Genomic DNA, 14,259 nt, shown 5'->3' with positions numbered 1-14,259 from the left:
ATGGAAGCTTCATCAGTCTGACAGTAGGTCCACCTAGTACAGGAGCAGTCATGGAAGCTTCATCATTCCACACTGTAGTTCTACCAATCTGTTTTATAGCCTCTGCATACGATACATCATGACTGATCCTATATCTCTGAAGCCTCTCTAGCCTCTCTCTGAAGCCTCTCTAGCCTCTCTCTGAAGCCTCTCTAGCCTTTCCCCCACAATTACAGCACATAACCTTCACATTGCTTCCACATAAATCGTAATCATATTCCCCTCCGCACTTGGCACATATTTTCTTTCTTTACACTGAGCAGCTACATCTCCCATTCCTTGCCATTTAAAACACCGCAGTGCATATGGGACAAATTCTTTAACATTGAAACTAAGGAATCTTATCTGTACTTTTCCCAGCAAGACTTTCTCAAACCTCAGCATCACGGATAAGCTTCCACTTCTTTGACCCTCTTTCCTACTGATCAACCTTTTGGTCTCAATCACTCTTCCTCCCTTGTTCTTTAATATCAACTGTGGACATAGATATTGGGACCCCAGTGATGACTCCCCTCAATCTAGCGTAAACACCAGGGACATGGCTTTTAATGGCTTCCCATTAAGCTTTTCCATTTTCACAATCTTATATTGCTGAGCCTGGCTACCACAACATATGAACAATATACCATTTCCAATTAACTGAGCTAATTTCACTTTACCCACCCCTTTCTTTACGGCGTTGGTTAGTCAGATAGGATGTAAATGAGGCCTTGTTGTCTCATCAAACACTGTCACCACTTTCCACTCCAACACATCATTACTCTTGCTTCCTACCTTGGCTCCCTTTATGCTTTCTTTACTAGATGCTCCATTGCATTCTGCATCACGATATTTCTTCCTCCTATGTCTTTCCACTACCGACTATTCCGGTCTTTGACCCTCATCCACCCGCTCCATATCATCAGAACTGACACCCATATTGTTTGCACTCCAGCACAGCTGTTGCTTCACCATCTTTTTCTCAATTTCCTCCATTTTGTCCTCACTGATCCCGGACATTTCTGGCCCGTTCGTTCCTGTTGCTACCGCTGCCTCTTATTGGCCGACAGGATCCCAAAAATCCTTCTTTAACCTGTCTCCTCCCCTTCATCTACACTGATTGATGATCCCTTATTGACATCCATCAGTGTAGATGACACAGCTTTCACCTGGATTCACCTGCTCAGTGTATACCCAACTGAAGCAGTCTCGTTCATGCAGTCCCTCTTATCAACACAAGAGGGCAGCCTTGTTCAGTTAATGCATGAAGGACAAATGACACGATTGGTTATTGTATACTGTTGCATATCTACTGTTATTTCAAATGTTTGAGAATCAGATAAGTAATGTTAAGAATGGAGTGACATCCAACTCATCAGAATAGTATGCGGTCATAGTCCAATAGTGGTTCAGTCAGAGCAATGACTGAGAGCAATGTTGGGTTAAATGAATAGCATATCAAATCAAATTTTGTTAGTCACATGCGCCGAATACAACTGGTGTCGACCTTACAGTGAAATGCTTACTTACGAGCCCCTAACCAACAATGAAGTTTAAAAAAAAATACAGATAAGAAATAAAAGCAACAAGTAATTAAAGTAATCACTGCATGCATTTTTTTATTTAACTAGGCAAGTCAGTTAAGAACAAATTCTTATTTTGTAACTGCCTGTTCAGGGGCAGAACAACAGATTTGTACCTTGTCAGCTCGGGGATTTGAACTTGCAACCTTTCGGTTATCTAGTCCAAAGCTCTAACCATTAGGCTACCCTGCCACCACATGCATGCATAGGTGTATCCATGTGGAAAAGTGTGTGTGAGTTTTTCCCAGGAATGATCAGACTATTATAGGTGAAAGGTAACTGCCAATATATGGTGATAAGCACTGCATTGGCCTGCATTTAACCTTGTAACCGTAACCCTCCCAGTAGACAAGAGGTCAGTGATGTCTGCAGATAACAGGTTAAAGGTCATATATATTAATTATGTAACTATTGGCCTAGCTGTGTGCCAGAAATAGGGCTGAAGATCTTTTTGTGAAATCACTGTCAGTATACTTCATACAGTGTTGGCTGCACAGTCAATCAATCATTTTTGAATGAAGGTATTTTTTAAATGTATTAGGGCAAGTCTAAGGTAAAGCTTACAGGGTAAGTACAAGCTGAAACATGGCTGAATGTAGTAACAAGTAGTCACCAATTGTGTTGAATTATTTGAAGCAAGTACCATAAAGATTTCATTATTATCCCCATCATTTTTGCTTAAATAAAATATCCATTATAATCCCTGTATATTACAAAGTAGCAGCTGAAACAGTGTTACTACTTCTATGTAATGATGCCGATGTGGATGAGGTTTGGGGGGGAGGGGGGGGGGGGTTGAAGTTATCATGACAGTCTTTTACCTGCACTATCCTAAAGTTCTTTGAAAGAGTTAGCAGGTACAGTGAGTGGCAGGTATTTACCCAAGGTCAAATAGAATGCATTACTGACTACTGTATGCACGTTTGTGATGATTACTGAATGTCTCTATACTTTACTGTGTGTGTATGCATGTTGCTTGTTTTTGTCACGTGTACAGTTTGTATAAACTTTTGTGATATTAAAACTGAATGCTTTGACAACATAAAGGAAGGAACCAAATTGCGAACAATTCTGTATGTCTTTGGTCACATGTTAGCAGAGCGTTTATGTACTGTATGTTTAGTGTGTTTGGAGGAAGACCTTGAACAACACACTGCAAACATGAGAATAGCTCATGTTTTTGTATGGCTATAATGTCAATTATAAACTGGGTGGTTGGAGCCCTGAATGCTGAGTGGCTGACAGCCGTGATGTATCAGACCGTATACCACGGGTATGCCAAAACGTTTATTTTTACTGCTCTATTTACGTTGGTAACCAGTTTATAATAGCAATAAGGTACCTCAGGGGTTTGTGGTATATGGCCAATATACCATGGCTAAGGGCTGTATCCAGGCACTCCTTGTTGCGTTGTGAGTAAGAACAGCCCTTAGACGTGGTATATTGGCCATATACCACACCCCCTCGGGCCTTATTGCTTAAGTATATAAAATGTGTGTGATGTTCTGCGGGGACCTTGAACGACATAAGGACAGATGATGGCTGACTGAATGGTTTTGTGTTTGCCTTTTTGTGTTTTTGTGCCTGTGGTTCGGTTCATTATGTGTGTGTTTTTGTGCTTGTGCACGTGCCTGTGGTTTGGTTCATTATGTGTGTGTTTTTGTGCCTGTGCACGTGCCTGTGGTTCGGTTCATTATGTGTGTGTTTTTGTGCCTGTGCACGTGTCTGTGGTTCGGTTCATTATGTGTGTGTTTTTGTGCCTGTGCACGTGCCTGTGGTTCGGTTCATTATGTGTGTGTTTTTGTGCCTGTACACGTGCCTGTGGTTCGGTTCATTATGTGTGTGTGTGGGGGTCTGAGTTCGGTCATGTCTATGTCTGTAATTGTTTGCATGTGCGTCATACAGATGTACTGTATGTGTAGCTACCAACCAGCATCTGTTGTGTTTTGCATGTGATCATGAATGAGAGTTTATAATTCTGTAAATCATAGTATAGGTGATATACAGTAGACAGAGATCATTAGTGTTCTTATGAAGTGCTAGTTTTCCCTCATGTGTACATGCAGTGGCTGTGTGTGAGTGTTTGTGCTTGTGTGAATGAGTACTTGCTCGGTGTGAGTGTGTGTGTCATTCCCCCTTCTGCTCTCTTACTTGTTTACATCAGTCTGAATCAGCAGCTGTTGATTACTCCTACGTTCGTTCATATTTTTAATTTCTTTCTCTCCGGTTCTTTCTCTCGCCCCCTCTCACTCTCCCTCTCTACTCCTGGCTCCCACGGTGTTATAATTATGTGCACATAGTTAAAGTACAAAAGGGAAAATAAATTGTTTATTGTTTACTCTATGTGTAACTCTGTGTTGTCTGTTCACACTGCTATGCTTTATCTTGGCCAGGTCGCAGTTGTAAATGAGAACTTGTTCTCAACTAGCCTACCTGGTTAAATAAAGGTGAAATAAAAAATAAATAAAAATAAAAATGTTTTAGAAATATTTTCCTGATCTTTCTTTTGCCTCTCAAATATAGGACAGACACTTTAAAACAAACTTAAATTTTGATTTTTTTAATTAGCCGTTTTTCCATGTATGAATCTGTTATTCAATGCGTTTCTATGGGCTAATGATCCTTGGTATGACCATCTTAGCTTAGTAGAACCCCAGCAAAGACCATTCATCAGACACAGTTTCAATTTCAAACCTTTCACCGGCAATCTGATCTTCAAAACATCACCTGCAGTCCCAGACATGTGAAAGTTAACATGCTGTTTACTGTTGATACATAATCCTCAATGCACCATGTAAATCACTAGCCATGGTTTGGCTCCTTTTCTAGAACTCTGTGTCAGCTGTTCTGCAGGTTGCTGCACACTCAATAGCATGATGTTGTAGATGAACTTCTGAATGAAAGTGTTTCAGCACCAGGATCCTGTTGCTTCTTTACTATCTAATCGCTGGGTGACAGAGATCAACAGAGGAGAGAATGCCCCCTCCCCACGGGAACCCTACCCTTATACCCCGTGCTTGCTCCTGGGCGGTGTATGTGCTTGGGGGTGGCACACAAAGAGATGGGTGTGAGTATGTGTGTGTTTTGTTTGTGTGTGTGTGTGTGCCACCTTCAAGCAAGCTTCACAAAGATAAAGTCACGATATGTGGAGGTAATTTTATTCAATCAGTTCATCTGCACTTATAATTGTCCTTTAGGACTCCCCCTCACAGTGTATGCCAAGTTCCCCACTTAGATTGACAGCCGAAGACGACCTGAAGACGACCTGCAGAGCTGATAAATGAAAACCACAGGCCAGGGACAACGTAACCAGTGACTGACACCCTGGCCCATGCATGGCAGCCTGCCAGGCAGCACATCTTTTCGGATTGACACCGCCTCTTTAATTGACAGAGAAGATGATTGGCTGAGAGTGAGCCATTTGAATTACATAACTCTCCGGACAGGCCGGGGTTGACCTGAAGCTGTCACGAGCTGTCGCTGAGCCACAATGCCTTCCAATTGGACCAGTCATGTCATGATAGCCTGTAACCATGGCGACTAGATCTCCATGGGCAGGGCCTAGAGTGGATCGCCCTAACTACCCTAGTCGTCTCAGCGGCAGTCCTCGAGTAAATCTGGCATACATGCTCCACAGCATTCCCCACTGCTGTGTGTCCCTTTCATTGATACTATCATCCCTTGGTCTCCTCTGCCTCATTTCCCCTCAGAGTAAAAATTGTGCATTGAGACTGAGAGCACACCTGACAATGTGACTGCATGATGGTTGCAGGATCAGGGTGGTGTGTACAATTATGGAGAAGTGGGGGCAGTCTACATCTGAGAGGCCAGACCCCAAAGGGGCTCTGAATGCTAGCCAAAACATCTTCGGGCCATATAAGTCTTTTCTGTTGTTGAAGAGCTCAAAATAAGGCAGATACATGCCTCTCAACGTGCTGTCTCTCCTCAGCGGGGTGTGGACATCCTGCCCCAGTTAGGGCTGTGTGTGGGGATGTGGGGTCCGTCCTCACGAAGCATTTAGTGATACCAGGTAGCCATAATGACAGAGTAGCAACAGAAGTCCAGATCTTACCTATTGAGGAAGTTTAGGCCTCTGTGGTTTCATGATGATTATATTGACATTTATTTTGGAGAGATCTCTTGCTCTGTGTCCAAGCAGCTGAGCTCTGTGTATTAGAGAGACAAGTCCATGGTAATTCAGTTAGGGCAGATCCTATTTCGATTAATGTGAAATCAATTGGCCCTGGGATTTTCCCACAGGTATATTATTCAAGACTGTTAGGATTTTTCATTCACCAGCAACGCATAGTCCATAACAACACCCCCCCCCCCAGAAGAAGCATAACAATAGAGAAAAATGTGCCGTCATGATATCAAGTGTCTACTGTTGTCATGATGTCAACCTATGCACTATCATATTTTATATCTGTCACACCCTGATCTGTTTCACCTGTCTTTGTGATTGTCTCCACCCTCCTCCAGCTGTCTCCCATCGCCCATTATCCCCTGTGTATTTATACCTGCGTTTTCGGTTTGTCTGTTGCCAGTTCGTCAAGTCCTACCAGCGTGTTCCCTGTGCTCTAGTTTTTGTTTCTTAGTCTTCCCAGTTCTGACCTTTCTGCCTGTCCTGTACCTGCTTGACTCTGATTTGGATACAAGCCTTTGCCTGCCTTGACTTACCTTTCAGTCTGAGACATGATAGTAAAACAAAAACTAGACCCCGCTAGTAGGACTTGACGGGACAAGACGAACTGGCAACAGGCAAACAGAAAAACGCTGGTATAAATACACAGGGGATAATGAGGGGAGATGAGAGACACCTGGTGTGGGTGGAGACAAGCACAAAGACAGGTGAAACAGATTAGGGTGTGACAATATTGAAATGAAATAGAATAACCCATGTGTAGTCAGTCGGTGGTGGGTGATATGTCTTCTTTCAATCCCAGGCAGATGGAGGGGGTTCGTTGACGAGTGATGGTCTGGGTAGATAAGGGTTGCCATGTGGTGCCTACGTGAGGCATGGATCTCCCTGTCAAGACCCGATGACACTGAAATATAAATAGAGGGTTAGATAGGGAGTGGAGGCGGTTGGCTCTTTTTTCACATGCCAATCATAGGGCTCTGCCTCCCTTCGCCCAAACTGTGTTGGTAAAGCACATCCAACTTGCACTAATAGGGATCAAAATATGGTGCAGCGCCATTCTCAGACACAAATTGCCTGCTCTCGCCGTCTTTCTCTTTCTTCATTTGTGACTGTATGCCCATTCTCAAACTCTGTCTCGATCTGACCTTCACTCTCCTTTATCCTCTGGCCCTCGCTTCCAGACTCTCTGCGTATCTCTCTCTCTACCTCCTTTTCTTTCTGTCGGACCCTTCGCCTCTTCACACCACCTTCCCCCAGTGGCGACCCGTCATTCAGGGCAGGTGGGGCTTGCCTGTTTTGCATGCTATTTTGGCATTAATACCAAAATAGCACGTATCAGTTTGCAAACAATGTAAATAAAATATATATCACTGAGTTAATAAAGCCGTATACAGACATTGTCTCTTTTTTGTTTTCTTGAGTAAGGCAGCTCCAAAATGCAGGTGTTTCAGCCTAGCTCAGTGCTTTCTGTGGTGGTGGGGCAAGCCAGCAGAAAATACGGAGCGTTGCGCCGTGATTGGTTCAGTGTTCTGTCACTCATGGGGACACTATGTCACCACCAAGTCTAAGGGTAGAGATAGAACATTTTATCCCGTTGGGCGCTGCCATAAAGTTACATTAGAAGTGCCCATCCAAGAAGGCTCAAGGTCATTGGCCACAGATAATATGACGTCAAATCATGTTATATGTACAGTATCTTTGATTGGACTGATCATGTCAACATAGAACAGCATGGCAAGGGGACATCAGCTGTCAGAGAACAATCAATCATCCAGCCAGGCATCTCGCCTCTCAGAGACCTTGATGGCTAATTGATGCAGTAAATCCAGTCATTAAGCCCTGGGAGGAGTGACTGGGAGGGCAAATGCAGAAGACACATTTCAGTTGAAGGCATTCAGTTATACAACTGACCCCTTTCCCTTCCCTTACTTTCAAAATCTTAGCTAGCACTCATCATGAATCAAGTCAACAATCTACTGGCAAATATATTTTAATCCTTGTCATATGAAGATAAATAATGAAGAGAAATTATAGATAAAACGTGTTGTTTGTTTAGTGTGTTCCAATTTGTTTTCCAATTTGCCTCATGATTCTGCCAGCTAGAACCAATTTAATTTCACCTTGCGTTTGCCACTCAATGTGTGAACCGAACTGAGGTCGCGGATAATAATAAACATGAGGTTTCTCTCTTGTGTCTCCATTGTAAATAATAACAGCTGGTTGTTGTTAGTCCGAGATCATCTTTTTAATCAGATACACTTGATCAGAAATGATCAGCTGTAACAAATTGTCTGTTTTAAAGGTATAGTTCAGGCAAAAATCCATATTTTGGCTGAATTACCTTTACCTTGAGTCTGAAGGCCTTTGGTGAAAGAATCTACATTAATACATTATTTACTTCTGCCACAGCCAGGAGTTAGCATATTAGCATCTAAGAAATTCATGAATGTAAACATGCCAACCAATGTTAGCAATGCTGCACTGCAAGCCAAAACTTCCTCAAAAACATTTCAAACTAAGTGCATTCCAATTGCTATAGAGAAAATGCAATTGTGTTCATTGTCAGTAGCTTATGCCTGCCCATACAATAACCCTACCGCCACCATGGGGCACTCTGTTCAAAACGGTGACATCAGCAAACCACTCGCCCACACAACGCCATACACGTGGTCTGTGGTTGTGAGGCCGGTTGGACGTACTGCCAAATTCTCTAAAACTACTTATGGTAGAGAAATTAACATTCAATTCTCTGGCAACAGCTCTGGTGGACATTCCTGCAGTCAGCATGCCAATTGCACACTCCCTCTAAACTTGAGACATCTGTGGCATTGTGTTGTGTGACAAAACTGCACATTTTAGAGTGGCTTCTTATTGTCCCCCAGCATAAGGTGCACCTGTGTAATAATCATGCTGTTAATTAAGCTTATTGATATGCCACACCTGTCAAGTGGATGGATTATCTTGGCAAAGGAGAAATGCTCACTAACAGGGATGTAAAAAATGTGTACACACATTTTGGAAGAAACAAGCTTTTTGTGAGTATGGAAGATTTCTGGGATCTTTTATTTCGGCTCATGAAACATGGGACTCGACAAGTTGTGTTTGTATTTTTGTTCAGTGTAAATTTTGCATGAACTATCCCTTTAATATTTGCACTGACACGTCAGCCTCTCTGAGAGTCCTCGGCTAGCTTAACTCTTCTTGATTTCAATTCCAGGCTGGATTTCTTACAACTAATTGCCTTGTCATATCATTCCGGCTGATTCAAGCTTCTACAGACCAACCTAACAGAAAAGCATGCTTCCCATGCACTTTGGGAGTCGTGCTTGGCATCTTCACTGTTTTACTAGGACCGTAGCCCTGGTTCTCCTCATTGTTGAGTGATGACTTGATGGTGCAGACGCGGGTCATGGAGGCTGCTGACTGCTCTTAAGCACGTCCTGTCTGTCGCTCCTCTTACGTAAGGCCGTTTCCACAGCCATTATAAAGGAGCTGAAGCTGAAGATGGCCCAACGTAGCTTCAATGGCCCATTTAGTCTGCAGACTAAAACAACATGTTGTTGCTGGAGACATTGTTTTCGAGATTTCCTAATCTACACATATCTGAATTGAGTTGTGGTAATATTCATCTCTGGGGGACAAATCAATGATGTGTGCATGTACTGTATAGTCCAAAAAAGTCACTCTGTCGTTACACTCTTCTCTAGCCTAATGTCCTACCACGTCTAGGGGTGCATGTCCCGGTGCATTTGTATCAAGAAATCAGAACTATCCGCCAGAATCTCTGACCATAAAATAACAAATGGAAACTCTGGACAACCTCTAGCCTACTTTCCCCACAACCCCAGGGACAACTCAAGTGTCAGCATTTGGACTCATTTAAATATGTAGGAGAAAGAACCTTAAAACCACCCTTCTATCCTGTCGTAGGAGAATGGGCATTTTGATGTCTCTTGCAATTTTCACGCTATTTGTGCTGCTGATCAAATGATAATATTCTTTTCACATTGTCCTTTTTAAGCAGGTTCCAGCAACTGGTGGATGTATAACCAGGTCAGCTCAGTGCAGCTGGTTTGGCTCAGCTAGGATTGGCTCCTGTGTGCCACTTCTGGAACAGAAACCTTTCAAGTGGTTTACCCACCACCTACGCTCCTACACCAAATCCTAAAGGGCACATTCGCACTGCACTTCAAACATATTTGATCAAGAAGCATTTCCTGTTCCCAAACTTTGCATGACCCCTCTCGCTCCAAAAAGAGCAACACAAGGGCAACTTGAGGCCTGAGCTCTGCCCAAATGAGCTGAGATTCCTGAGCTTTAGAATTGTTGTTGTTTTGACCCGTTGACCCCTATTTGTCTATCTGCTACTGTGTCAAATATCTTTGGCACTCTGGACAAAATGTTTCTGCCTTTTTCGGTCGTCAAAAGCTCAATCAACGTCAATCTTACTTAATAGCACTGGGGCAGTGCCAATTAGGTTGTGAGAAATAGTGATATGGTCATGAGTCGAGATTAAACGTGTTAGAGAGACGATTATAAATTGTCTCACAAAGTCTCTGCAACCATACTCCAGGTCAATGTTGTAGTAAAGTCAGGTAAACCCCATGGACAACTTCTCGGACACAGAGTCATCTCTTCCCACCCGGAAGTAGGAACTATGGAATTGTCATTCCAAATGATTCCACTCACTCTTTAACAGCGACATTATGGCCCCTCGATTCAGGGTTAACTGTCGAGGTCGAACACCCATTTGATTCTGCCTCTTTCAACAAAGTATCTTTGTGGCAAACACAGCTGTATGGTAGTGAACTAATATGGATCAGCTATTAACATCCTTAAAATATGTTTGTGATTTTCAGAGTGCTTCATAATAACATTGTACTCGTAGGTTCAATTGTGTTCTTGTCCAGCATCAAACGTTTTGTCAGTTAGTGTTTCAAAGTAGTGGTGCCAGTTCCCATATAGATCTTTCCCGAATCCATACACATTCACCTCCTCACAAATGTTTAAGGCTAATATGAAAGTCTTGAATCCGGTAGATGGGTATCAGACACAGTGACATGGAGAGCTACTGTACTGGATACATTTGAGACAGGCACAGTGAAGTAGAGAGCTACTGTACTGGATACATTTGAGACAGGCACAGTGAAGTGGAGAGCTACGGTACTGGATACATTTGAGACAGGCACAGTGAAGTGGAGAGCTACTGTACTGGATACATTTGAGACAGGCACAGTGAAGTGGAGAGCTACGGTACTGGATACATTTGAGACAGGCACAGTGAAGTGGAGAGCTACTGTACTGGATACATTTGAGACAGGCACAGTGAAGTGGAGAGCTACGGTACTGGATACATTTGAGACAGGCACAGTGAAGTGGAGAGCTACGGTACTGGATACATTTGAGACAGGCACAGTGAAGTGGAGAGCTACGGTACTGGATACATTTGAGACAGGCACAGTGAAGTGGAGAGCTACTGTACTGGATAAATTTGAGACAGGCACAGTGAAGTGGAGAGCTACTGTACTGGATACATTTGAGACAGGCACAGTGAAGTGGAGAGCTACTGTACTGGATACATTTGAGACAGGCACAGTGACGTGGAGAGCTACTGTACTGGATACATTTGAGACAGGCACAGTGAAGTGGAGAGCTACGGTACTGGATACATTTGAGACAGGCACAGTGACGTGGAGAGCTACGGTACTGGATACATTTGAGACAGGCACAGTGAAGTGGAGAGCTACGGTACTGGATACATTTGAGACAGGCACAGTGAAGTGGAGAGCTACTGTACTGGATACATTTGAGACAGGCACAGTGACGTGGAGAGCTACTGTACAGGATATATTTGAGACAGGCACAGTGAAGTGGAGAGCTACTGTACTGGATACATTTGAGACAGGCACAGTGAAGTGGAGAGCTACGGTACTGGATACATTTGAGACAGGCACAGTGAAGTGGAGAGCTACGGTACTGGATACATTTGAGACAGGCACAGTGAAGTGGAGAGCTACTGTACTGGATACATTTGAGACAGGCACAGTGACGTGGAGAGCTACTGTACTGGAAGTCCAGTAACCAGAGGGCATTTTTAACAAAATAGGATAGCTGTCCAAGATATAGAACCAAGATAGTGGTAATGCAGAGTAGAATGGGGAAAAGCCAACCTTTTCTGATCGTGAAGAAATGCATTTTGTGAATAGTTTTACTTTGGGGTTGCAGACACATTTGTTGGGTGGTTCTAATGCAGGTTGCGTCCAGATGATTCTCAACACCTTTAACCAAAGTGCGCACCAGCAAACTCCCCACCACGGATCTAACAATGTTGAAAACTCCACCTAAACAATGCTTACACCAATCCAATGCTTTTAAATCCATGACGGGGAGTGTGGAAGTGCACACCACCAGGAGGTGCACACCCACTATACACAAATATGACTGACCGCCTTCGAGTTGGTCTTATGTAGCGAAATTTGAAATTGTGTTTTTTACATTGTAACGTAATTCTGCTTTGAAAGTTGATAAACCCCACTTTTGAGAAAATGGCCCTTGAATGTTTTGGTACACCTACTGGAGAGCTCTTCTTTGTCCACATCCATTCAGCAGTGTTCACACCCTCTTCACGCCCCACCCATTTCATTAAGGATTCACAGGCCATGCCACAGGCCATGTGGTAAAAACATGCTATATCAAATCAAATCTATGTTTATTGGTCACATGCACAGGATAATAAGGTGTAAACAGTACAGTGAAGTGGTAACTTGCATAGTAGCAATATCAAAAACAGAAAGTGTCCAGATACAACCATTTGATCATTATTAGATGACCCTTACCCAACACAATGGTCTAAATTGATTGGTCGTATGAAGGAAATGCTATAATCCCTCCCACACACAACATTTACACATGTTCATGAAGTACAATAGATGGCTGTAATCACCCCCACACCTGAATAATTTGATGGGTCATGTAATAATCTGGCCGAAGTGGAGTCTTTTGTTTAGACAACTAGTTAGCTAGCTAGATAAACACTGAACCGACATAATCCCAACTCATACTACTACCAATACAAACATTGTCAGAGCTGTAGTATGAATCTGCGGGTAGCTAAAGCTAACAAACTAGGTTCAATGTTAGCTAGCTAACATTAGGCTTTAATCTAGTAATGCAAATGGATTTCTGATTTTAACAATATTACTACACAGATCATACAGGTAACGTTAGCTAGCAAGCTAGCGTTTGCCAGCTAACTAACAGTACGCTTTAACTTGCAATTAAAACGACTTTCTGACACAATTAAAAACTTTTATCTGAAAATGTAACTAGACTCTTACCCGTATACATGGATGAATGCTTCATGGCAGACTGGAACCATTTAACTGTTTTGTTTGTAGCTACATCTTGTTTGGCCAGCGTTGTGTCAAGTCACTCTGGTTCACACTGACCACTGTGTGCAGAAAGTAGCCCATCACTTTTTCCAACTGATCTGTCGATAGCGCTTGCTAAATTCAGGGCATGAATGTTATTGAGAAAAGTAGCAAAGGTTTTGTAGTTCAGGATGGCTAACGTTATATCTTTCAAAAACTGTCAACTGTCAACACATACTGAACAGCTCTTGTTGTAGACAAAAGCATGCTACATGGCAGACCAATCTAAACTCATCTGTCTTTTTCCGTGGCAAAACCAACAAAGCTCGTAATTTAACAATCTTATTCGTATATATGGATGGAATATAAGTTTGTTATTAAGGCACATGAAAGTTTACATGTTCCAGAAAGCATTTCTGCCAAAAAAACGCATTTTGATTTAAAAACAATGGTTTACGTTCAAATGCTGCTCCTGTGAAGTAGTGACATGCGACACACGCCTAGTTTCCTGAAACGAGTCACATGTATACAATGGATCCCATCCACAATTAATCAATCAAACAATCAATATGAATTGTACAGCTACCAAATATATAGCCCCCAAGATAAACTCATAACAAAAGTTTCAGAGATAACGTTGCTGCCGTTGGTTATAAAGTCCAAATAAAATTTGAATGAATCCTTTGTATCTTTCCCACTAAAAATGCGCAACTACATTAGAGCAGCAGTTTGGCTACAGCTGATACATTTGACTGGTCAAATTCAGTGATTCCACTCACAATGATCTGGTGGTCCCCGGAAAAGGAAAAAGTTGGGAACCACTGGTCTAGCAGATCTCCAGCAACAAAGTTGTTAGTCGAATTCAGTTGTCTAATTTCAAAGAGAATAAGTATGGTTACTTCTCACTCACGCTCAACCAAGTTGCCTAATACTGCAGTGATTGGCTGTGGTCACCCCTCCCTACCAGTTGCCACAAGTGGGTGGAAGGTGACGCCCACAATCAATAACTTTGTATCTTCGTACATCTACTCATACAAGTCCATTCTTTTTTCAAGTCAAACTCAGGAAGCAGTGTGGCTCGCTTAATCCGGAACCTGTGCCCACAGGCTTAGCTTGCCTCCACACTCTTAATCTCTTCTTCAGG

The 14,259-nt window shown here is 42.7% G+C and overlaps 1 long non-coding RNA gene across 1 annotated transcript; it reads right to left on the bottom strand.

The window, feature by feature from the left end:
* Positions 1-5,077: 5,077 nt before the first annotated feature.
* LOC149970261 (uncharacterized) lies at positions 5,078-13,982 on the bottom strand. Its single transcript, XR_016493479.1, has 3 exons — positions 13,895-13,982; positions 13,083-13,195; positions 5,078-6,649 (listed from the first exon to the last, which is right to left on the bottom strand). It is a non-coding gene; the product is annotated as an uncharacterized LOC149970261 (long non-coding RNA).
* Positions 13,983-14,259: the final 277 nt, after the last annotated feature.

This window comes from Oncorhynchus mykiss, chromosome 30 (assembly GCF_057628025.1).
Source record: "Oncorhynchus mykiss isolate SJ-2025 chromosome 30, ASM5762802v1, whole genome shotgun sequence".
Classification (NCBI taxonomy): domain Eukaryota; kingdom Metazoa; phylum Chordata; class Actinopteri; order Salmoniformes; family Salmonidae; genus Oncorhynchus; species Oncorhynchus mykiss.
The sequence above is the reverse complement of the archived record's forward strand: the minus strand, read 5'-3'. Positions and strand labels throughout refer to the sequence as shown.